Source organism: Puma concolor, chromosome B1, assembly GCF_028749965.1.
Source record: "Puma concolor isolate L17-30 chromosome B1, mPumCon1.1.hap2, whole genome shotgun sequence".
Taxonomy (NCBI): Eukaryota; Metazoa; Chordata; class Mammalia; order Carnivora; family Felidae; genus Puma; species Puma concolor.
In genome coordinates this window covers 23,805,166-23,829,724 of record NC_141670.1, presented here as the reverse complement: position 1 = coordinate 23,829,724, position 24,559 = coordinate 23,805,166, and the positions used below count along the sequence as shown (strand labels likewise).

The 24,559-nt window shown below is 38.3% G+C and overlaps 1 protein-coding gene across 3 annotated transcripts in view; it reads right to left on the bottom strand.

The window, feature by feature from the left end:
* Nucleotides 1–24,559, bottom strand: part of SGCZ (sarcoglycan zeta) — a 1,128,389-nt gene that overhangs the window by 912,269 nt on the left and 191,561 nt on the right. The gene's annotated exons all lie outside the window — the stretch shown is intronic.

Genomic DNA, 24,559 nt, shown 5'->3' with positions numbered 1-24,559 from the left:
TCATCCACATTCTCCCAACTGTGATAAGCCAGTTAACCATACTCTGTCTTTTTGAACTTCAAAGGAAACTACTGGACATTACAGAATCCGTTGAGATATGGCCCATGGGTTTTGTCTGTATGTTTGTTAACTCAAACAATCCAAGTCCTGCTTTTCTAACTACTCATATGAAAAATCTAAACAAAACAGTTAAATCTGGCTTTCTCCAATAATTTTATGGATATTTTAATAAAAATTAAGAAAGCTAAAATTATTTCCATATTTAACATGATCTCTGTTGTAAGAGCACATTGAGGACTGCCAATTGCAAGACATTTTTCATGATAATAGCTGAAAATTTACATACAAGACTTCAATACTTATATTCCAAACTGTCACAATTTTTTAAAATGTTTTTATTTATTTTGAGAGAGAGACTACATGTGCACATGTGTGAGTAGGGGAGGAGCAGACAGACACACACACACACACACACACACACACACACACATACACACACACAGAATCCGAAGCAGGCTCCAGGCTCTAAGCTATCAGCACAGAGTCCGACATGGGGCTCGAACACAGAAACCGTGAGATCATGACCTGAACCTAAGTCAGACACTTAACTGACTGAGCCACTCAGGTGCCCAACACTGTCTCAATTTTAATGAATTCTTCTCTCATGCCTTCTAATTGGAAATAAATACTTTTCCCAAAGAAACTTGTATAGTTTTCAAACTCGATACCCTCTACCCTGCTGAAAGCAAAATTATGTCCCTGTTTAAAAATATCATTTAATTGCATTTCTCCAAAATATTTATCGTTGCATAAAATTATCAACAGGAATATTCATTGCAAATGGAATGCAATAACATTAATTATATTGATGCTGATATATGAGTGCATGCATACTATAAATTCATTCTTTTCTCATGTAACTATAGTGATTACCAATAGAAATACGTTATTTAGCTCTTGGCATAATTTACCAAGCAATTATATCAAAACAGGGATATCTCAATTAGTAGGTCATGTTCGTGCCTATTTTTGAATCTACATATAAAATTCTCTGCACATCTACCCTATCGCAGTAATAAAGATGCTATTAAAAATCTATCCTTATCCATATTAATGAATTAATTGAAGAAGCAGAGATTTTTTAAATTATGCCCTACATACACATTACATTTACTGCTTACTTATTAATCCAGCAAGTGATAGTATAAATTAAATACTTATTCTTTATCATTCTTCAGCATTTGCTTTTCAGTGATTTTTTTTTTCTGTTCACTTTTAAGGTCAGAAGATGCTATTTGGTTTCTTTTTGTTTTCTCAGGCACTGGTAAGTTAGCAAACCACATTTAAAATGTTAAGAGTTATCTTGCTCTTAGGTTTATATTTTAAAAAGCTATTCTGGAGAAATGGTGTCTGGTGCCACCTTCTTAATGGTAAATAAGTAGATTTTTAAGGAATGGAGCTCTGGTATCATTTTAAAAATATTATCTAGTGTGCATTAGAGAAAAGTGCATGCATTACATGTGACTCATTAAGTGACAAGTAGACTTATCTCTCTTATTTGATTATTTGACATATATATGCACACACACACACACACACACACATACATACACATATATCCTTTTTCTGAAATGAAATCTAGATGGATTGGATTGCCTCAATACATTTCTCTCTGGTTGTACTGAAATAAAATTCTTAGCTATGAACTCTTATGAACAAGCCAGCAGATTGAAAATAAAATGATCTGAATAATGGAATCATAAAGTTGTTATGGATGGAAAGAGCTTCTTTGAGCACGTACTTTATTCTCACGAATTGAAGTGCAGTGTATTTAATCTTTCCCTTACCATCTATAATACAAAGGAATATGTTCCACCAAGAGTACTTGAAATCACTTAAGCAATCCCTATTTCCTTTTACTTGATGAGCTTCCCTCCCCCTTCCTCCTTCCTTCCTTCTTTCCATCCTTTCATCCATCCTTGGTTCCTACCTGATCCTTTTGATTCCCTCTACAGTAACGTTTGGACGCAATTAGTGCCTACGAGTGAGAAATGAGCTAAGAAAGGCAGCATGATATTGTAGAAGGAGCTCAGCACCAGAACAGGCAAACTTGATTTCACATTTTGATTCTAGCACTTGCCAATTCTATGCACTTGCAATTACTTAACGTTTATGATTTTCAGTTTTCCTCATTGCAGCATTGTTTTGAATATACGAAGCAACATGCAAAAAGCATCCATCATATACGCTCAGTAAGTAGTAGTTATGATTAAAGAGAAACATAGGTATGCTGTTAAAGGTTAAACTGACCAATCATAAAGAAAACAGCAAGTAAGGCAGGTCTGTGGGCTGTGTGGAGGAGAAACAGCCTGCTTCTACCAAGCATAGATGGTTTTGGCACACACTTTCCCGGTTAACTGCTGCTAGTGTTACTGATGCTTTTATCCACAGTCAAGATGGGACGACCAAAAGCAAAACCTAAAACACAGCCACATTTAGGAGCTGGATCCAAGACAGGTTAAAATCTATTCCACTTCTCAGGGTCAGTGAGACCAATAAAAGCTATTTGTTGGCTCCAACATCCCCCTTCTGAAATCAGAGAGGGTAAAGAGGCCAACGGTGACTGGTCTCAAGAAAGACTTCAAGGCTGTACTGAAAACAAGCCAAGGCACTGTAGCATTTATGGAGACAGCCGGGAAGCCACCATAGTCACTAAGACATGCTGGTGTGCTGCTGTCAGTAAAGAAGTGTCCGATCATTATGTAAATAAACCAATTCCATGGAGGCCAAAGGATGTGCTGGGCATGGGGTCAGGTCCCCAAGGCTCTGACACAGGATGCTGTGCATGGACACAGCTGCGGGTCCACAATGATTTTATCCACTTTCTCAGTAACAAGGCCTTCGTTTTGTACGTTTCCTTGTGGGTAAAGGCTGCTTATTATCAATTTCTTCACTAAACGCTTATAAGATAGTTGTTTTACGTGTATGCTTCTCGGTGAGAAAGTTTCAATTGACCTTAAGCCCCAACAAGTGTCTACTCAAGAAACATTACACTCTGCACACCAGCTCCCTGCACCTATGGTCAAGTGTCCATAGCATTAGGCCACTCAGCACAGACGTGTGACTCTCTTCACTAAAACACCAATGAGCTCCACATGGTTGGTCCTTCAGTGCACACTAATCACCAAATCCGGAGGGGGTTCTGTGACCACTAGTGCATCCTGACTTTATAAAAGGATGGATTCCTTCAGAGTAGGCATAAGAATTGTGATAGATTCACAATTCTGTTTACATAGTTATAGCTCTATGCAAGTAAGGAGTTCACAATTACTCAGTTATTGCTAGAGACCTAGTATCTCTAGGTATAACTATGCCAGTCCAAGGAGTTCTTCTGTAAAAACTTGTGCGTTCATTATGGACCTCAAAATTCTGAAGGACCTGATAGAGTTTACTAGCATACAATGTTTAGAGTGAAACTCAAAATTTTTCCTTAAGCTAATTGACAAACATGACACATGAACTATTTGAAAATCTCCAAAGGAACACTACAAAATAAGACTATTATTTGTTTTATCAGTACCTGGAAATAAGTATACAGAAAAAGCAATAAAAAATAAATAAGGTGGTTCTGATACCGTTTTCCAATCCCTCCTGTCTTAGTCCATTTTGGGCTGCTATAACAAAACACCACAGACTGGGTGGCTTCTAAACAAAAGAAATGTATTCACAGTTCTGGAGACCAGAAGTCTGAGATCAAAGTGTTGGCATGATCAGAAGGCGGCCAGCTCCCATGGGGCAAATCTCTCCTTGTATCCTTACATACTGGAAGGGGCTCGGAAGCTCAGTGGGGTCTCTTTTATAAGGGCAGTAATTTCATTCAGGAGGGCCCCGTCCTCATCACCTAAACACCTCGTAAAGCCACTACCTTCTAACATCATGACGTTGGACATGAGGATTCCAACACATGAATTTTGAAGGACACTAGCATGCAGGCTATACACACCTCCTGTCTAGCAATGTATGAACATTTCTGGTTATTTGCCACGTGTGGATCTCTTTTTTGATGGTCTCATCATGATTTCCTGATGCTTCTGTTGCTTCTGAATCTCCCTTTTCTTCTTATTTCCTTTTTTACTTTTTCCAGTATATGAGGACTAATATTATTGGCAAAAAAAATTTTTTTTTTATAGTTTATTTATTTTTGAGAGAGAGAGAGAAGGAGCACATGGGCAGGGGAGGGACATGTAGAGAGGGAGAGAGAGAATCCCAAGCAGGCTCAGGGCTGTCAGAGAGGAGTCCGACGGTAGGCTTCATATCATGAACAGTGAGATTATGACCTGAACTGAAATGAAGAGTCGGACGCTTAACGGACTGAGCCATCCAGGCGACCCAGCAAAACTTCTTATTCTCTATTATCTCCAGTTGCTAGAAGTTTATATTCACTTCTTATCCTTTATTGGTTAAAAAAAATCATTTCCTCCATTATATTTGCAAATTAACCATAAAAAGGAAAATTTATGGGTCTCATTATCCCCAGTAGTTAATTTAGGGACCCCGTCCTTCTCCAAAGTTTCCCCAAATATTTCTAGGATTTCTGCAGTAAATTCCAAATTGGGCTCACACAGTACCCATTCCACTAGGTTCACTGCTTTCACAGCTCCTATACCCAAAGGAGCTCCTGCTAGTGAGTAGATGATGAGCCCCATGTGTAACTGCTTCACCAGGGAAATTATATGACGAAGATAGTGGTAGTGGATGGGTCGGGAAGTGCTGACAAATGGCCTTCTTCCCCTTTGCATCACACTCTGTTGCTAAGACCACAAAGTAGTGTGTCTTCAGTAAAAGACGGAAGAGACAGAGAGGGTGAAGAGGAGAGAATAAGGCAACTTCTTTCATGGGGTTGAACCACGGATCCACTGTTACAATAGATACCCACTGTATACTCTGAATCCCCCAGGGCTTTGTAGTGGCTCCAAACACACAGTGCCTAATAAGTTGCCTCACAGAACCTTTCCCCGTAGCCTTGAAGATGACCTGGAGAAATAATATTTTGAAAACCAATTGTTGGATTCAAGCCGAGATTCGAATCCTGGCATGGGAATATTAGTTGTGTGATCAATTTTTTAATCTAAGACTCTGTTGCCTCATCAGTAGGTGGGAGTAATAATTATTCCAACTGCGGAGGATTTTCGTGTAAGATTCAGAAGACAATAACATCTGCAGAGACTTTAGCAGGCTGCCAGGGCCAGAGTCAAGAAAACATGCAGCCCCTATTGTCACCACTATGCACTACTTTCCTGAAAGTGTTCAGCTATGCCCAGTCAGCACTGGATGCGGGTTGAACTTTATCTTAGCATGCCTCTCGGCTCCATGTAAATTTTTTAAAAAGCCTATTGTTCTGGTCAACAGGCAGACCCAAATCTCAAAGGGTGACACAGTAGAAGTTCAAACTGATCTTTGCACCTTGCTTAAATTTCACCCCTGTCCAGAGGCACTGCACAGCCACTAATTACAGTAGTAATTAGCCACTACTAATTTATCTAGAAGTCAAACTTATTTTTCACAAATAATTTTCTCTCATCACTAGAAAACTCTAAATTTTATGTAAAAGAATTCCAATTAAGAGACTGATGCTGAAATGCTATCAGATACTAAGCACAAGACGACCATATCAATTTCGCCTTCCCATCCAAGCCCACCCCCACCCCGGCACAAAGCCTGCATCTTTCAGAGGTATTTTATCCTGCATACACACACTCACTCATTCAGGTCATGTTACTCAACTTTCATTACATCACAGACACTGTTGTAGGCTCAGAGATACCTTTCATGTATACATAAACAAAATGCTGATTTAAAGATGAGAAGAGAGAAAATAAGCAACGAGTGAATAGGTGGAAGCAATGAATGAAAACAAATGACTAAGAAAACACCAGGGAGGATTAAGTATTATAGTAATTGGAAATTACCACATGGTGGAGTGCCTGGGTGGCTCAGTCAGCTGAGCATCCGACTTCAGTTCAGGTCATGATCTCACAGTTCGTGAGTTCGAGCCCCACATTGGACTCCGTGCTAATAGCTCAGAGCCTGGAGACTGCTTCAGATTCTGCGTCTCCTTCTCTCTCTGACCCTGCCCCACTCCTGCTCTGTCTCTCAAAAATAAATAAACGTTAAAAAAATTAAAAAAAAAAAAAGAAATTACCACATATCCACTTTAAATTGGAGAGTCAGGAAATACCTCTCTAAGGAGGTAAACTGAGATCTGAATACAAAAAAGGGACCAGCTACAGAGAGATGGTGCAAAAGAAGTCTAGGCAGAGGGGAGAGCTGGTGCAAAGTCCCTAAGACAAGATCATTTTGCTGCACTTGAAAAATTAAAACACTAGTGTGCTGGAATTCAGTGAGGGAGGGGGAGAAGGTAAGAAAGGAAGACGAGGGGAGGATTTATAGAGGTTCCTGTGTCCTCCTAAGGAGTTGAAAAGCCAATGGAGACTTTTAAACAGGAACGTGATTGGATACAATGAACAGTGCTAAGAAGGGATGACAGAGGTCAAAGAAAGGTAGTGGGGGGGTCACTGTGAAGCTATTACAATTTTCCAGGTGTAGAGAAGTGGAGGAATTCAGGAGAGGATGTGAAGACAAGGACAAGAGTACTTGGTTTGGGCAGATCAGAAATAAAGGAGGAACTGAAGACACTTGATTTGTGGCATACGTGCGGGAGCAGTTTAGAGCCACTCACTGCGATAGGGTATGTTGGAGGGACTTGCTTTCTCATGGAGTCACATTTTCCATATCAAAGGCCCACCACTAAAGCAGCCTTCTGCCCTCAGCTCTGTCACTCCTCCCTAGGGGAGGACTGACTTATCTAATTGGTGAATTTGAGAGAAGCAGCAAAGCATGAGGAATCAGCTATCTCCTTACTTTCTGCCTTCAGGGTCTGCTTGGCTTCAGAAGGCATACATTCTCTGGTCCTCCAGCCTGTTTGTGGTATGGAGCTAGGCAGGTCATAGCCCAGCCTGGGGGCAGGTATCATTATGGGAATCTCACTGTGACTCCACAGCTAAGCATGTCCCCCGACCTGGTTTTGATCACTAATAAACCTGGCATTTGTCACTTCAACTACCTGACTCAAGCATCTATCAGTTGCTTGAGATCTCAGGACTCCCCGAGAAAATATTGGGAGAGGGGTGCCTGGGTGGCTCAGTCGGTTGAGCGTCCGACTTCGGCTCAGGTCATGATCTCTGGTCTGTGAGTTTGAGCCCCGCGTCGGTCTAGGAGCTGATAGCTCAGAGCCTGGAGCCTGCTTCGGATTCTGTGTCTCCCTCTGTCTCTGCCCCTCCCCTGCTTATATTCTCTTTCTCTGTCAAAAATAAATAAACATTAAAAAAAACTTTTTTTTAAATATTGGGAGGGTATCATATTTGGGGGAATTAGGAAGCAAGAATTCTACTTGGGACATATTAGAATTAAGAGAGACAGTTGGATATTTCAAGTAGACTCATGCCGATTAGCTTTGAATCTGGGGGTGAGATCAGAGATAGAAAGGTAGACTTTAGAGGCCTTGGTTTTATGTATTATAAAACTGAATATATAATTTCTGGCAAGTCATTATTAAGTATATTTTATGAGTGTATACCAGGAGTCAAAATAGACGATAGCAGCAGCCATCAATATCACAGTCCTTTTTATAAGAGATCAGACTCCTCAAACCAGATCAGATGTCATCAGGCCAACTGACTGGGAAGATCAACTCTGCTGAATCACGCCACCCCAGAAGGCCTTCCAGAGAGTACTTCTTATAGATCAGCCATCAGCAATTTATCCTTGGCTCACTCAGTGCGAATAATTTGATGCAAATAAAATTCAATGAAAAATCCCACACGCTTCACCTCTGACTCATCCAAGGTGCACATTGCCATAGTAATTGGAGACATCTGTCCTACTGAACAATACAGGAATAGGCTCGTGCAGCTGAACCTCCCACGCTGATTCAGCGACTACCTCATGTGGAATGAAGATGGGGATCAAGGGTGGGGATATAGGTGTGTGTGTGTCTGAGTGTGTGTGCATATCGAGATGTTCTCATGGATACTGGCAGTTTTTCCAGATCTCATTATTATTCTTTTTCAATTTATTTGTTTATTTTGAGAGAGAGAGAGAGAGAGAGTACTAGCAGGAAAGGGGCAGAGACAGATGGAGAGGGAAAATATCAAGCAGGTTCCATGCTGTCAACATGGAGCCTGATGCAAGGCTCTATCCCAAGAACCATGAGTTCATGACCTGGGCTGAAATCAAGAGTCCAGCACTTTTGAGGAGCCTGGGTGGCTCAGCTGGTTAAGCTTCTGACTTTAGTTCAGGTCATGATCTCATGGTTCTCATGGTTCAGAGCCCACATTGGGCTCTGTGCTGACAGCTTGGAGCCTGGAGCCTGATTTGGATTCTCTCTCTCTCTCTCTCTCTGACCCTCTCCCACTTGCATTCTGTGTCTCTCAAAATAAATAAATAAATAAAAACATTTTTAAAAAAAGGACTTTACCGACTAAACCACTCAGGCACCCCTCTCATTATTATTCTTAATTAAAATATATGCATTATCAGTTCAACACCAGAAAATATTAACTCCAACTTTTGTAGTCATGTCATTAAAATACACAGTTCTATTACAGTGCACAAAGGGATAATATTAAACAATATGATTGGCATCACCAGCAACCCACAGAATGGATTACAATTTATCTGAACTACGAAATATTTTTCTTTTTTTTATTTAAAAAAAAAATTTTAACGTTTATTTATTTTTTTTTAATTTTTTTTTTAAATTTTTTTTTCAACGTTTTTATTTATTTATGGGACAGACAGAGACAGAGCATGAACGGGGGAGGGGCAGAGAGAGAGGGAGACACAGAATCGGAAACAGGCTCCAGGCTCTGAGCCATCAGCCCAGAGCCTGACGCGGGGCTCGAACTCACGGACCGCGAGATCGCGACCTGGCTGAAGTCCAACGCTTAACCGACTGCGCCACCCAGGCGCCCCAACGTTTATTTATTTTTGAGACAGAGAGAGACAGAGCATAAACAGGGGAGGGGCAGAGAGAGAGGGAGACACAGAATCTGAAACAGGCTCCAGGCTCTGAGCTGTCAGCACAGAGCCCGATGCGGGGCTCGAACTCACAGACCGCGAGATCATGACCTGAGCGGAAGTCGGACACTTAACCGACCGAGCCACCCAAGCGCCCCCAAAATATTTCTTTTCATTATGGTCAGTATTCCACCTGTCAAGTTCCTGACTAATACATCTTAATATAACAATGAAAAGTAGTTAACATAACAGTGCTTATTTAAAATATTCATGCTTAACTATTTGTTTCCCTTTTCCACAAACAGGCTCTTTTTCATCTAGTCTGACTACAGAGAGAGGCCATTTTGGGGGTAAAATTTAAAAATTCAGTTTAAAGTGATCTTTTAGTGGATTTGGAAAAACCATCTACATTTTTTTATATGTTTGGTTTCTTAAAATCAAATAATAGCCAAGAAAGTCAGAAGTTTTACTTTTTTTCTTTGCAAAAAGATGTTTTTTAATGTTTAAATTCATTCATATTTCAGGCTCAAGAAATATTATATACGCATGAATATTTGATAGTTTTTCAACCCAGCAAATTCATCTGGCTAAAGTTATTTGGATTTAAATATTAGTAGAGTTAATAAAATAGTCCAATATTAGAAGCTATTTTCTTTCAAAAATTAGCCATGTTTAAAAAGGTATCAGGTTCAAATATCCCTGCGTTTGTAATTTTGATAGATTTAGAATGGTAATCAACTCCATAAGTTGTGGAATAAAGCAAAGGAACTGCAATTCATGTTTTGCTGCAAATTAGTTTGATAATATCTGAAGAGGATGATGAATTCGGACCTCTTGGTATTATCTACAACAGGACAAAGTATTGCCTTGAATCTCCTACAAGTGTAGATAGGTGGGAAAAGACCCATTCAGACTTGTATTCAAGAACTTCAATCACTGCACAAAGATCAGAATCTCCTAGTTTATCTGAGGTTATGCACCCTTCTGACTTCCAATTTCTAAGTCAAAAAGTGAATTAACAAGGCTTACTCACTTTAGAGCAAGTAGCTTGAAACTGAGATCTCTCAACCAACTTATATAAAGATTTAAGAGGAGAAAGAAACAGTGGATTATAGAGAATACAACTCATTCTTCATGTGATATGAATTGTTAATCTGTGTCTGGTTTCCTACCCCAAGACTCACACTTTGCCACTATTTTCCATTGATTAGGATTTGTCTTCATGCACTTCTCTCACCGCTGTCCAAATGATCTACATTTTTTGTTGAGCATAACCAGCTCTGACCCATTACCCAGACCTTGACCACTAACTAGGAAGCCCTCTAGGACTCTGCAATGACAGATATATTATTCTCTCTTTCAGACTCATTTCATATTATATCTTTTCAAGAAACATCCTAATGACCCTATTTTCTAGAAATAAGGCAATAAAATAGAAACATAACTTTGCATATAAATTACCTTTCATATTTTGGTCTTTGCAATAATACCATGAACTGGCCATGAGGGTACTGCACAGTCATTCACAAGGAGGCAGGCCCAAAATATGTTAACACGAACTGATCAAGGTAACAAGGGCAATTCCAAATTCTACCATCTGTAATTGTTAGGGAACGATGCATTCCACATCAGTGAACTGCTAGCACTTATTTATTTATTTATTTATTTATTTACTTTTTTATTTACATTTGGTTAAAAAATACACATACTACAAAAGTATTAGAGGTTTTATTAAATAATAAGTGAATGTTTCAGTTAGCAAAATGCACTGCTTTAAGATTGACGTCTTCAAAAATTTAGATTGAACTATTTTTATAATGAATTAGGCAATACCTGAATTAGAACAAAATTTAACTTCTCCTGATGTTACAGGATCAATATACTAAACACACTTCTACTAGGCTGAAATATAAAAGTAACAATTATGATCATTTTCATGGATATAGTTATTTTAGCAATTGCAAAGTACTTTAATATATATTGTTTGACATTCAAACAGTCCTATGAGATATCTTCCACATTTCATAGATGAAGGTGAGGCTTGCAGAGTTCAAATGACAGGAGGTTCACAGCAAGCACACAGCAGAACCACACGTTTGAACGGGAAACCATGGACAGGTAGATGGGAATTGTCAGCCCTCCACTAAATGGCCCTAGACTACTATGTGCATTTTCTTCATCCTTTTGTCTGATTATTCAGTCAGTTACCAACTCTTCCAGTGGCCAGAGAAGAGTAACAGCTATTTCTTCCTATTGCCAGCTATCATCATCTGTTTCTGGTCTATGAGCTGGAAAATCAGATAAGCAAGCTTGCTGAAAATTGGACATGAAACAGATTGAATAGCGTCTGAGGAAGAACTTCTTCTATGGAGTCAATCAAGTTATGGCTTTGGTGCATAAGTCCCAGATGGACTATCATGGTAGTTCATGAGCTTTCTCCAGCAGCCTCTTGGTTTGTTACTAGGTTTTAGAAGAGAGGGTGCACTGTTAAGTCTGCTCCCTGGGTAGGTGAAATGTGACTGTATTTACACTTTGCCCTCAAACTGGGGACAATAACATGCCAACGGGTGCGCCTTCTCATCTCTACACCAACCTCTTCTGTGTGGGATTCCTCTTCCAGTGTTCTGCCATGGACCATTAATGAATACATGGGCTACTTCTCAGTGTGTGGTTGCCTATGGCACTCACACTGTGGGCCTCAATCCAATGCCAGTGTCTGAACTGGTTGTTACCACTCAACTAAAAAAGTACAGAAATAACGAGCAAGCACTTAGAGATGACTATAGAATTCAACAGTGATGCAACATTTCAATTTTTTTTAACCACATTGGTATGCAACAGATTGGAAATTTCCACCCTCCCCCCCCCCCCAGTGGTTCCAAGCCATAGAGAATTTGAAAAGCATAAACTTTGGTATGTCTATAACTAGAGTACTAAATAGTAGACAAAAAAGGTTTGTGAGAACTCCGTCTGGTCTCTGAGCCTGCCAGAGCATGAAACACTAGCTTTTCTACCTTTTTCCAAATACTGACTTGACTTGCTTTCCCTACTTACTCTGTTTAGTTCTCTGGCATTAGGAAAATTTTCCCAATCTGCTTTGATGAGCCACTGACCTAAGTTAAATGGAAGCTTATAGAGTCTGGAATACAGCAACCAGGATAAATCACATTTAAGCTCTTACATAAGAATACCAGAAAGAGAACAATTAAAATAGTAACTTGAATATCACACTCAAATTTCTAGGGCTTTTACATGTCCAAAGCAGTCGGACTTGTCAGTCACGGAGAGTTCTTCCTGTTGAGTAAATTCTGCTTTTGATGGTTCTAAGTGCGATGGTAACAAAATATTAACAAATTTAAGTAAAACCAAGGTCTTCTTTGGTTTATATAAGCTGCAAAGGGAAATAACCATCACAGTTATTTAAATAGGCATAAATTTGATTAGAAATTTTTGAGATAGAGGTTTTCATTTCACAAATATTTAGTGTGGGCTGTACCCAGATTTTTTGCTTTTTTAAGACACATGGGATCATGTGTGATTCAGATCAACAAAACTCCCTGGCTCTGTGGGCTTTATTCTCTAGCATGAGGAGAGATGGAGAAAAGAAACAAGAGATATTAAATAAGAGATTTATATAGTATGTCAGAAGGTGCTGCAGATAAAATACAAAAAAAGAGCAGAGTAATCAGGACCAAAAGCAATAATAACAGTGTGATGAGGGCAGTTCTCTGAAATGTGATTTTCCAGCACAGTCTTAGGCAAAGTTTTGAGCCAAAAAGTTGAAATAGGCAGTAGCCGATAATACTATCTAGATCTAATGGAATACTTACCTAAGAGAGGCTCACAATTTAATGACCGTATTTAGCATAATCTTTTTCAACCTGACTAAATGTATTAGAATGAAATAAAATTCATGATCTGCTCTAAAAAGTTGGAGTTTCAAAACCAAGAAGATGGTGAGCAAGTTGAACAAAACCATGTGAACTTTATGTGCGCACGTAGCAGAGAGGTTCAGTCCTATCTGCTCCCATTTCCTCTCCAGCCTTTAAGAGAGAAATGCTGTATTATTTCTCTAATAATTTCTCTAATCTTCTAATTGAGACAAGGGAGACACATGAGTTTCAGGCTGTCATTTTGAAAACACATTATTGAATCTTTGCCTCTTTTCTTTTTTCTGCTGTAGTTTGAAAGGGCAGAAAAACCTGGAAAATAAAACCTTTGCCCCTCAAGCAGTTTTTCTTGGGCTAGCTGAGAAGTGGAAAGGCTGAAAAGATGATCAGAGAAAATGCTAAGAAACCACAGGTTGAGAAAAAAACAGAATAGTGGTCAAAGGCTTCTTAGTTTGAAATCACAGGCTTCTAAGGAGCCACCAGAGATACGATGACAACCCAGCACTTAATTAGAATTCCAGAGCTGCTAACAGGCCACGTAGGAGCTAACATTCAAGCAAGTATTTAGGTGTTGATTTTTTTTTAGTTTATTTATTTATGTATGTATGTATGTATGTATGTATTTATTTAGAGCCTGTGAGCACTGGCAAGCCCAAGTGGGGGAAGGGCAGAGAGAGAGGGAGGGGGAAACCCAAGTTCCCTGCTGACAGCATATATTTAGCATAATCTTACTCAACTTGACCAAATGTATTAGAATGAAATGGAATTCGTGGTCTGCTCCAAGAGGTGTGAGTTTCAAAACCAAGATGATGAGCTGACGGCCTGCAGCCAGATGCAGGACTTGATTCCATGAGCCACGAGATCATGACCTGAGCTGAAATAAGAGTGTGACGCTTCATCCCAAGAATCACCCAGGGGCCCCTGGGTTTTGATTTTTTAAAACAACATTCTCGGGGCGCCTGGGTGGCTCAATCAGATAAGCATTTGACTTCTACTCAGGTCAGGATCTTGCGGTTCCTGAGTTCAAGCCCTGCGTTGGGGGCTCTGTGCTGACAGCTCGGAGCCTGGAGCCTGCTTTGAATTCTGTGTCTCCCTCTCTCTCTGCCCCTCCCCACTTGTGTTCTCCCTTTCTTTCTGTCTCTCTCAAAAATAAATAAATAAATAAATAAATAAATAAATAAATAAATATTTAAAAAACACATTCTCATCTGGTATGAAGAGAAAATTAGTCTTAAAGCAACTTCTGATGTTTGAGATTAGAAATTAAGGAGCAAACTACCAGATTGTACCTAAGCATACGTTTAAATTTTGCTCCCTGTGAATCATCTGTATATATGAAGTAATTCTAAGGTGTAATGTTTAAATGTGTTTATATCAAATTATTTGATATATGCTTTTCTCTATTAGTCTTACTTTTTTTTAATATATATAAACTTGATGTAGCGCTTTGGACCATGCAAACATATCACATATTATCACAGAGTGTGGTATATCTAGCTTCAAAATTTGTCTCTTCAAAGGTAACCCTAAAAACTTTAAATACATAAAATTAAATACATAAAATTAAAATTTCAAATCTCCTACTCCATGCACTTGTTTCTTAGACTACCCTATAAAATAGCATTTTCCAAGTTATTAGCTTCCACAATAGTCCAATAGGGCTTATATAGAAAATTGGAATTTTTAATGTTCATATCAAAGTCTCATATGAATGACCAAAACTTGTTTTAGGTTCTTCCAAAGGGAAAAATTCTCACACTACCTGATTTTTCCTTTCAACATTTCAAAAACATGTTTGATCTCTTTTCTGAAAGAAAATACCTAAGATTATAGAAAGAACATGATTTCTGAATGTTCTACAGTTTTCTGCATGTTTTCAAGCACAAACATTTTCTGGGTGAAGGAATCATCTTAATTTTTAACAAGCATCAGGAGAGTTTGTCATCACTGTGTGGTAGATTTTTCCAGAAAGAAAAGAAACACAATCACAGATTAAGATAAAAATTGTAGACAAAAAGTTTTCTATTGTGCCTCAAAGTGTGACATGAAGAAGTTCAAACAAAAGTGCAGTAATTCCCATTTATATATATATTGTCAGATCCCAGCTGTGCTCAGATACCACTGGAGCTTCGTGCACAGCTGTGACATTATAAAAGGGACTCGATTGCCAATCAGAGCTTGGCTTGAGACATTCATTGTCCAAGCTATTCTCTAATAAAGCTTCTGGAACTCTGTGTCTGCTTCAGTTATTGTCTCCATGAGCAACCTTGTATTGTGCAACTAAAGACATTGCAGAATTTTTCTATGATACTTTGTTATTTGCCATAAGGAACTCTAGCTTTGAAATAAAGTTCAACAGTGAGTCTCTCTTGTTACCGTGCAATTCTCTTTTTGAGGAGACACGTGAATATCAGAGAGCCAAAACTAGGTCTGTATGTTTACTCAGCGAAGGACTGGCTTCTTAATGGTTAATATTCTTTGATCCCACTTGGAAAATGGTTTCTGGGATAAACCAGAATGGTGGCACCATTCATAAAATCACAAAGGAGAATAATTGTCAGTATTACTGTTTTGCACCTGAAATGAAGTCTCCAGTCGCCTAATTATGTACTGTGGATGGCACAAATATGGCAGGTTTCCCAAACCATTGTGTCTCTGTGAAATCCTAGCTTCATTAGATGTTTTTGTTTTTGTTTTATGCCCTCCCGCCCTCTCCCCAAATATCTTTGGTCAAATAAGTTTTGATCCTCCTCTTATACAGCAACAACGTGCACAGACTTTTTAAAGATGCCAAGAAATCCTGGAATAAAACTTATTTATCTGTTTAATTTTTTTAAGTTTATTTATTTACTTTGAGAGAGAAAGAGAGAGTGCATGAGTGGGGTACAGGCAGAGAGAGAGGGAGAGAGAGAAACCCAAGTCGGCCCTGCACCCACCAGCACAGATCCTGACCCAGGGCTCAAACCACGAACTAAACCCTTGAGATCATGACCTGAACTGAAAGCAAGAGTTGGTCACTTTACCGAGTGAGCCATTCAGGCACCCCTATTCCTGTTTGATATCAGATTATATCTCTATAGAACACTTCTCCCTCTAATATTAATCAACATCCCAGTGCTTTTTGTAACACAAATGGGCAAGATATTTTAGGCATTGTTAATTTAAAAAGAATCCTTTGTTTTATTCAAAATACAAAATACTTGGTTGTGATCATATGAGAAAAAGAATAATTTTTGAGAAACTACTTGTATACATGACACTGTGGTACTGGGAGATTTTGATGTTTTTAAGGCATAAGTTGTATTGAGCTTGACCCATTCCGAGTAAAAATCTGCCTTTCTATAATACCTGCAGAAAGATAGCCTATCTTCTAATTTTATATAATGGTATTGATACTTAAAGATGAAGAGAAGTTATGTAACGGGAAGCAAAATTCCATTAATAAATCTGAAGATATTGCAAGAGATAAAGTTGTGACTTCAGATATGGTGACTATCAGATGGTATGTAGGATCTTCAGTGTTCAACATTATGTTAAATTCCTTGTCCTTATAAATCAACATCCCTTGGGGGCGCCTGGGTGGCGCAGTCGGTTAGGCGTCCGACTTCAGCCAGGTCACGATCTCGCGGTCTGTGAGTTCGAGCCCCGCGTCGGGCTCTGGGCTGATGGCTCAGAGCCTGGAGCCTGTTTCCGATTCTGTGTCTCCCTCTCTCTCTGCCCTTCCCCCGTTCATGCTCTGTCTCTCTCTGTCCCAAAAATAAATAAAAAAAAAAACGTTGAAAAAAGAAAAAAAATAAATAAATCAACATCCCTTGTTTTACACACTAGTTTTAATTGTGACCACAATTCTTAAAGAAAGAGAAGGGAGAAGAGAGAAAGGCAACAACAACACTGCCTCATAGTAGATGTTTAAAACGTAAGATACATTTATACATACATTTATTTAGCTTACCTTGTGTCTGACTCTGTTCTAAGCAGATAATATCTATTAACACATTTATTTCTCATGACAAACCTACAAGGGATGGATTCTTATCACCTTCATGTTAAATATCTTGAACAAGGACACACAGCTAGTAAATAAAGAGTAAAGGGGGCACCTGAGTGGCTCAGTGGGTTAAGCACCTGATTTCGGCTCAGGTCATGATCTCATGGTCTATGAATTCGAGCCCCGTGTTGGGCTCTGTGCTAACAGCTCAGAGGCTGGAGCCTGCTTCAGATTCTGTGTGTCTCCCTCTCTCTCTGCCCATTCCTCCCTCACGCTCTGTCTCTCTCTCAAAAATAATGAATAAATAATAATGAAAAAGAAAAGAGTAAAGGCCCTGATACTCCTAACCACATACAATGTCGCCTACCAGCTTTGCCCTCACTTCTAGAGATTATAAAATGTTACTACAACTGTCCTTTGACTTTTTAAATAATATGAATTTGGATCATAATTACAAGAATTATAAGAAAAAAACTTGAATTTCATCAGAATTTCGAATTAGATGGCCCTAAATAAAGAGTTTGCTTCTCACCTGTTGGACCATAGCAATTCCATAGCTTTAATGAAAATTAAAAAGTCATGAGTGCTCTTTATTTTCTTCTGAAGTCTTTATTAGCAGATGTCAGTTTCATAAGAAATACATTTCCCAGATAAACCTGTTTGTTGCTTCCTTGGTCCATCCAGGTATGTTGATTCAAGTGGATAAAATATAACCTCTGCAAATAATATTACAGATGCTAAGTACGTTGATCTCAGAGGTAACTCTTTTACAAATAGCTTCAATTATTCCTTTTCTGGATGCAAGGATTAGGTACTTCTACTTATGAGATGAGATCTCCATATCTAACCCAAAGACTGTACTGTTCATCTTCATAGATTACTAAAATAAAATCATATATTTTCATGGTGCTTACAGGTCCGTAAACTCTCCAAATTATATTCATTTAGAATAGATTCAAGAAAATTTAAAGGCCAGGTTGCAAACATGTTTATAATTCAGATTGTCTAGATAAGTATAAATGTGTAGAGAAAAACAGTCTCCTGCATTTTTATGAAAAAGCCATCATCTACATGAGCCTAATTATCTACTATAACACCAGGGCCTACAACCAGAGATACTTGGGAGACACAATGGTTAGCATCTCAAATTAGATATTTTTATGCAACAAACTTTGATTTATATGTAGTTTATGCATAATGTATATACTAGCAAAACCAAACAAAAGGAAAAACTCGATGTGCTTTGGTATCCTACTTTAATCATTCTGAATATTCTGATAACCTTGTCTTGGAAAACGGGAGCTCAATCATCTCAGAATTAGCGTTTGAAAAATGGGATTTTATCTATAGAAACAAAACTTATGCCCATATGTGCATGTATGTAAGATAATATTACATAATATTGTATTTAGGCCATATTCCAAGTATATGTAATTTTTTCCTGTGAAGCTTTTGCTGAATATCCTGGTGTGTGTCTGAGTGAGTGCACACGCACACCCATGTGCACACATATATGTGAGAGCTTAAAAATTAGGCTGGCTCTTGAAACTGTATCAAAGACTCTTAGTATGACAACTGCAATTTTGAAACAATTCTCCAGTCAATAGTTTCAAAGAATATATATATATATATATATATATATATATATATATATATTTGTTGTTGTTGTTGTTGTTGTTGTTGTTGTTTTACTCATGAGAGAAAAATGTAATCCGGGATTTAAAGACCAGTCCAGAAATCCCTTACCTATTGTAAAATAAGAAAAAATACTGAATCCCATTTTTGTTTCTCTACAAGTTTATCAATTTTTGATGATGCTTTGAGTAGCAGAGTTTTAAGCCAAAGCCTTTATAAATCTATTTCAACACAGCAAAGCTATCATCATGCCTTCTGAAAATAATGGCTTCCATGAGATGGTTACAATAGATTATCCTGAATTAGAAATCCTTTATGAATCCTCATTCAAAGCAAGCAAATGTTCTGAAATGGAATGTGTCTCTTTATTCCATTCACTTTGCCACACATTTTCAATTGAACAAAAGTTTCCTGAGTACCTACTCAGTGCCAGGCACTGTTCTTAGTTTAAGAAACAAAAAGATGAAAGCTGTCTTCACAGAGATCACACTTTTGTTAAGGAGATGGACCTGAAAAAGAATTACGTCCACACAAAAACCTGAACATGGAGTTTATGGAAGCTTTATACATAATCACCAAAACCTGGAAGCAACCAAGATGCCCTTCCTAAGTGAATGGAAAAATAAACTGTGGTCCCCCCCCCCCCACAATGCAATATTATTCAGTGCTCAAAAGAAATTAGCTATTAAGCCATGAAAAGACAGGGAGGTACTTTAAATACCTGTTACTAAGAAAAAGAAGACAATCTGAAAAGGCTACCTAATATACCATTCTGACCATGTAACATTCTGGAAAAGCCAAAACTATGAAGACAGTAAGAAGGTCAACGACAGCCAGGGTCTGGGAGGAGGGAGGGATGAGTAGTTGGAGCATACTGGATCTTCAGGGCAGTGAAACTACTCTGCATATATATGTCATTATACACTTGTTCAGACCCATAACGCACAACACCAAGAGTGAATCCTGAGGGAAACTAGGGGCTTTGGACGATACCAACGTGTCGATGTGGATTTATCAATTTTAACAAACTTATCATTGTGGAGGGGGATGTTGGCGATGGAGAGGCTAGGGGAAGGGGTATATGGGAAGTCTTTGCACCTTCTGCTCAGTTTTGCTGTGAACCTAAAATTCTCCAAAGAATAAAATCTATTAAAAATTACAAGTACGGTATAGTGTGGCACATGCAATAATACCAATGGGTACAAGACTTGGAAGCAGCACAGAACCTGGAAATAATCCCCAGTGGAGTGAGAACACAAGAGAAAAGGTGCATAAAATGACATCTAGGATGGGTTGTGAGGGTTGAATGAGGCTTTTCTTAACACCAAAGTTCTCATTCTTCCTGTAATTATGATTTAATCTACATCTTCAGATAACGGCCCTGTGAAAATATTTCTCTCCTAGAATAGGAGCAAGAATAAGATTTAATTTATAGTTATAATATCCTTAGAGTAATACAATAAAGATTTTTAACAATGATGTGATACTATTAACCTCACATCATGCTAAAGATTTCATAATTTCAGGGTCATGGCTGATAGAGTTTTAGGGATACATTTGTGTCTAAAGCAATAAGATGTAAGCTCTCCAAAGCATTTAGGGGAGCTAGAAGAAATAATGAGAAGGGATATAAAGTTGGAGCAAATCATATCATCTGATTTAGGTAAAGTCACCAGAACTTCATTAAGTAAAATACACTTATTGAATATGCTCTACACACAAGGGACTATTCTAGGTTCCTAGAATATAGAGATATAAGCAATTTTCTTTCACTGGATTCCATAATATGGTTGGAGAGAAAATTTACTAAGTGATGATCATCTGTCTATAGCAGAGATAATCCACAAAACCACACGGAGAGATGGTGGCAAAGAAAAGATTAAAGAAAGAGTTAGTTAGCCACTTGGGGGCGAGGGGGGTTGGGGAACTGGGAAATACAGTTTGAGTAAAGGAAAGAGAGTCTACCAATTCTGCAATGCAGGATAACAGACTAATTGTAATTTTAGAGATCATAATATGGAGACATTTCCTAAAGGATCATTCAGAAAAGAAATTCATATTTCATTTTTGATCAATATACCACATTTCATTTTCTGGAAATTATGTCATTTAAATCAAACTGCTAGAAAGGTCTATCATAAAGCCAATGTATTGAGGTAGTTTTATTCTAGGTAGGAGGCTGTGGCTCTTTTTCTTTAAATATATTTTTTTTCACATGTATTGATTTTTGACAGAGAGTGACAGAGCGTGAGTGGGGGAGGGACAGAGATAGAGAGGGAGACACAGAATCCGAAGCAGGCTTCAGGCACTGAGCTGTTAGCACAGAGCCCGAAGCGGGGCTCAAACACATGGACTGGGGGATCATGACCTGAGACAAAGTCGGCCGCTTAACTGACTGAACCACCCAGGTGCCCCTGTGGCTTATTCTCAATGCCTGAAGTTATTCATTAAAAACAAAACAAAACAAAACAAACAAACAAAAAAACAAAAACAAAAAAAGTCTTATTGACCAGTATGGAACGTAAGTTCACTACTACATGCCAAACCCAATTACCTCTCAGATGTCTGGTTGATGCACTTAGTATAAGGATCCTAAGGCCTTGTCTACGCTGGGAGGTAAAGAATGCCATGCTTGATTTGTGGTGTCTATCACTCATCAGGGAGTAAGGAGTGTTAAATTGCAACCTGATTTCTTAATAAGCTATTTATTTTGCATTAGGCTAAGATCCCTGGAAACAAAATCCATAACATCAGTGATGGCAAACATTCATTCAGCACTTAGAAAGCGTTTTCCCCCACTGAAGGACTTTACATCTATTAATTCGTTTAATCCTCACGACAACCTTGAAAGGTGGAAACTAAAGCCACAAGACAGTCAAAGAATGTGTACAAAGTTGGAAGCTAGCGAGGCTTCCAACACCGACACAATACTATGGGGGAAGTGCTTTTGCCAGCTAGACATTCTGCGGGGAGAAAAAATTTTCCTATGTCCGTTAAGGTTCTTCTGGCTGGCCGAAGAATTAAATTGACGTTAGATAGATTAACAAGAGAAAATCAAACGAATTATGTCCCTTCGGGGAATCCACATAAACATGAAAGATTCCAAGACCATTCGACAAAATGAGTTACCTTGTCATTCTGGGCTAAGGAGAAAAGGCAGGAGTCTGGTACTTCAAAGGGAAAAAAGGCAATTTGCAACAAGAATGGAAAGAGTAAATGTTGGTAAACAAATGTGGGGTTTTTTGGCCATCCAGAAACAATGGGGGATGGAGAACACTTTGATGTTATAGGCCTTGCTACATTCCTCCCTGTGTACCACACCTAGTTCATACTTATCTATGGTCAAGCAGGATTTCTTTCTAAACTCTTTTAGGTAATTATGTGGGAGGCAAAAAGAAAGACTTTTTCTGTTTCTTAAAAATAATCAGCCTAAAATAATCCCCAGCCAAAGAGATACACTTTGGGGTGGCAAATTTTGCTTCCCTACACAATAGACTCTCTCTGCCAACCATCCATGCTAAATTATTCATAGGACAGTATCAGCTGTCAGTGATGTCCTAAACCTATATGTATTTAAATACTATCAGAATAAACATTCAACAGGAATCATGCAGACACAGAAACCTCTCTCAGCACCTCCACTGCGGAGCTAGAATGAGGAGTTTCCTTGTGCAGTCCTTGTACACTAAATGTGGGAGAGGGAAAAGAGTGTGGCTTGGCAGTTACACAGACTCGAATCCCAAAGTCTGTGATTGTGCACAAATAACTTGTGTGGGCTTCAGAGTCCTCATGTCTAAGATGAGAATGTATAAAATAACATATGTTTGCCTAAGCAAGGTAAAATATGGTGACACACTCTAGGGTAAATGTCCGACATTAAGCTTTTTATTGTGAGTGCCTGACACTGAGCTCTTGATGGCCAAAGCATCCATTTTAAAGACACCCATCCCAAATAAAAATAGTGCCAGATGTATGACACAGAACATGATGAGATAAGAATGAAGCTGCCCTCCCCCCGGCTTCCTTTTAGAAGCATGTAGGTAGCCTAGATTATTACTAAGTTATTATTACTACTCTTGAGTGACCCAGATTCTTCCTTCCCATGCACTAGTTCCCACTCATATGCTTTAAATTCTGCAATAAAAAGTGAACCCAGGAAGCACTCGGCTCACCACTCTCAACCCAAATAAAGGCAAAGACCAGGTCCATGCTTCCTTTTCTCTCTATCATGCTATGTGGCTGTCAGGCATGTCACATGCCCTCCAGTACTTGGGAGTAATAAATCTCATTCTTCAAAGTCCCCTAATTGTCTTGCTGAAGTGTATTCTGCAATCATAATAAGAACCACAACAACCAATCCAGCCACAACACTGGCCTTGGTGGTGAGGGGTTGGGAAGATGTCGTGGGGCACACTAAGAGGAAATGCGGTCAGGGTGAGAACCTTTGTCATTTCTAGCCAAGAACATGACTCTCAACGAATGGAACCAACATAACATATACCTGAACTACTAGCACAATGCCCGATATACAGTAGATCTTCCAAAATGTTATTTTCTATCACTCCTTCCTATATATCCCTGTATACATGAGTAAACAAGTTAGGGCACTACTTTAACTGCAAAATTTCTATTTTTAATTATTTAAATATAAACAAGAGTATTTCATCTGTGACTATTATTTTCCATTTTCAACGTATTCCTTTGATATTCTATTTTGCAGGAAATGCATAGTTTGGATGAATACAGACAAGAAAAGATGCTGAATATGTGTAATATTTACAGAGGAGGGACATATGAATCCTACAGTTCTATAATGCTGTCTTTGAGGTTCTAATGTGCTTAAATATTTTTTCCATTTCTTGATATGAATCTATGCTTGTCAACAACTACTCAATATTGTGTTGACATATTTGGTAAAAAATATTCATTTAAAAATTCTTGAGTGGTGATTTTTTTAAAGTGGTTTTTAAACCATGTAAGGACCTTTTGTAAAATACACATAAATATAAACTTTTGGAAATTTTTAATATTTTAATTTTTAAAAATGTTTATATATTTTTGAGAGAGTGTAAGCAGGGGAGGGGCAGGCAGAGAGGGAGGCAGAGGACCCAAAGCAGGCTCTGTGCTGACAGCACATGGTGTTCAAACTTACAAACTCACAAACCATGAGATCATAACCTGAGCTGAAGCTGAAGGCTTAACTGACTGAGCCACCCAGGCGCCCCCAAACTTTTGAAGATTTTGAAAAGACTGATAAAGACATTTGTTGAGATAGTTTATGGGAATCATTTATGAAGATAAAATATACACACAAAAATAAATAACATGTCTCTGTTTAATGAAATTATGGCTCAATCCTGTGAGTGAAAACTGAGGAAAATCATTCAGAGCAAAAGACCCTCTCTTTCCTTAAGAACTCTCGTAATGACTATGGCTTTACATTTTGTATAAATCCTTGACTTATTAAGTACTATTGAGATTTAGGCCATTCACTAAGATGTGTTTATTTAAAATCATTTCTATAAAAAATATTGATTAGTTGGTATAGTTCTCCTGGGTAATTTCATTTTAGCATGCTTCTTGATTATAGAAACTATCTTAACATACAGTTTCTTTGTCTATGGCAAGTAATTGAGAGCATAATTGGTCTTTGGAATCAGAAAGTTTGTATCTGAGGTGGCTTACTAGCTATGTGATTTCCCAGTCCCTTACTTTGAATGTAGAGGGTTTTATCCAGTATTTCAGCAAAAGGAATACCAATTATACAGTCTTCAAATGGCTCACAATGGCTTCATAGATTTTCTAACATTAATACACACTATAAATTGTTTTATAATAGGCCAATTAAAGACATCTAAGTTTTTTTCCCAATCTTCCTATATAAATCAATAATCTATATTTTTTCCATGAATCTGTATTTCCTAACACTACATTATTCACACTGCAAATTTTCCTCCAAAGGGTATGA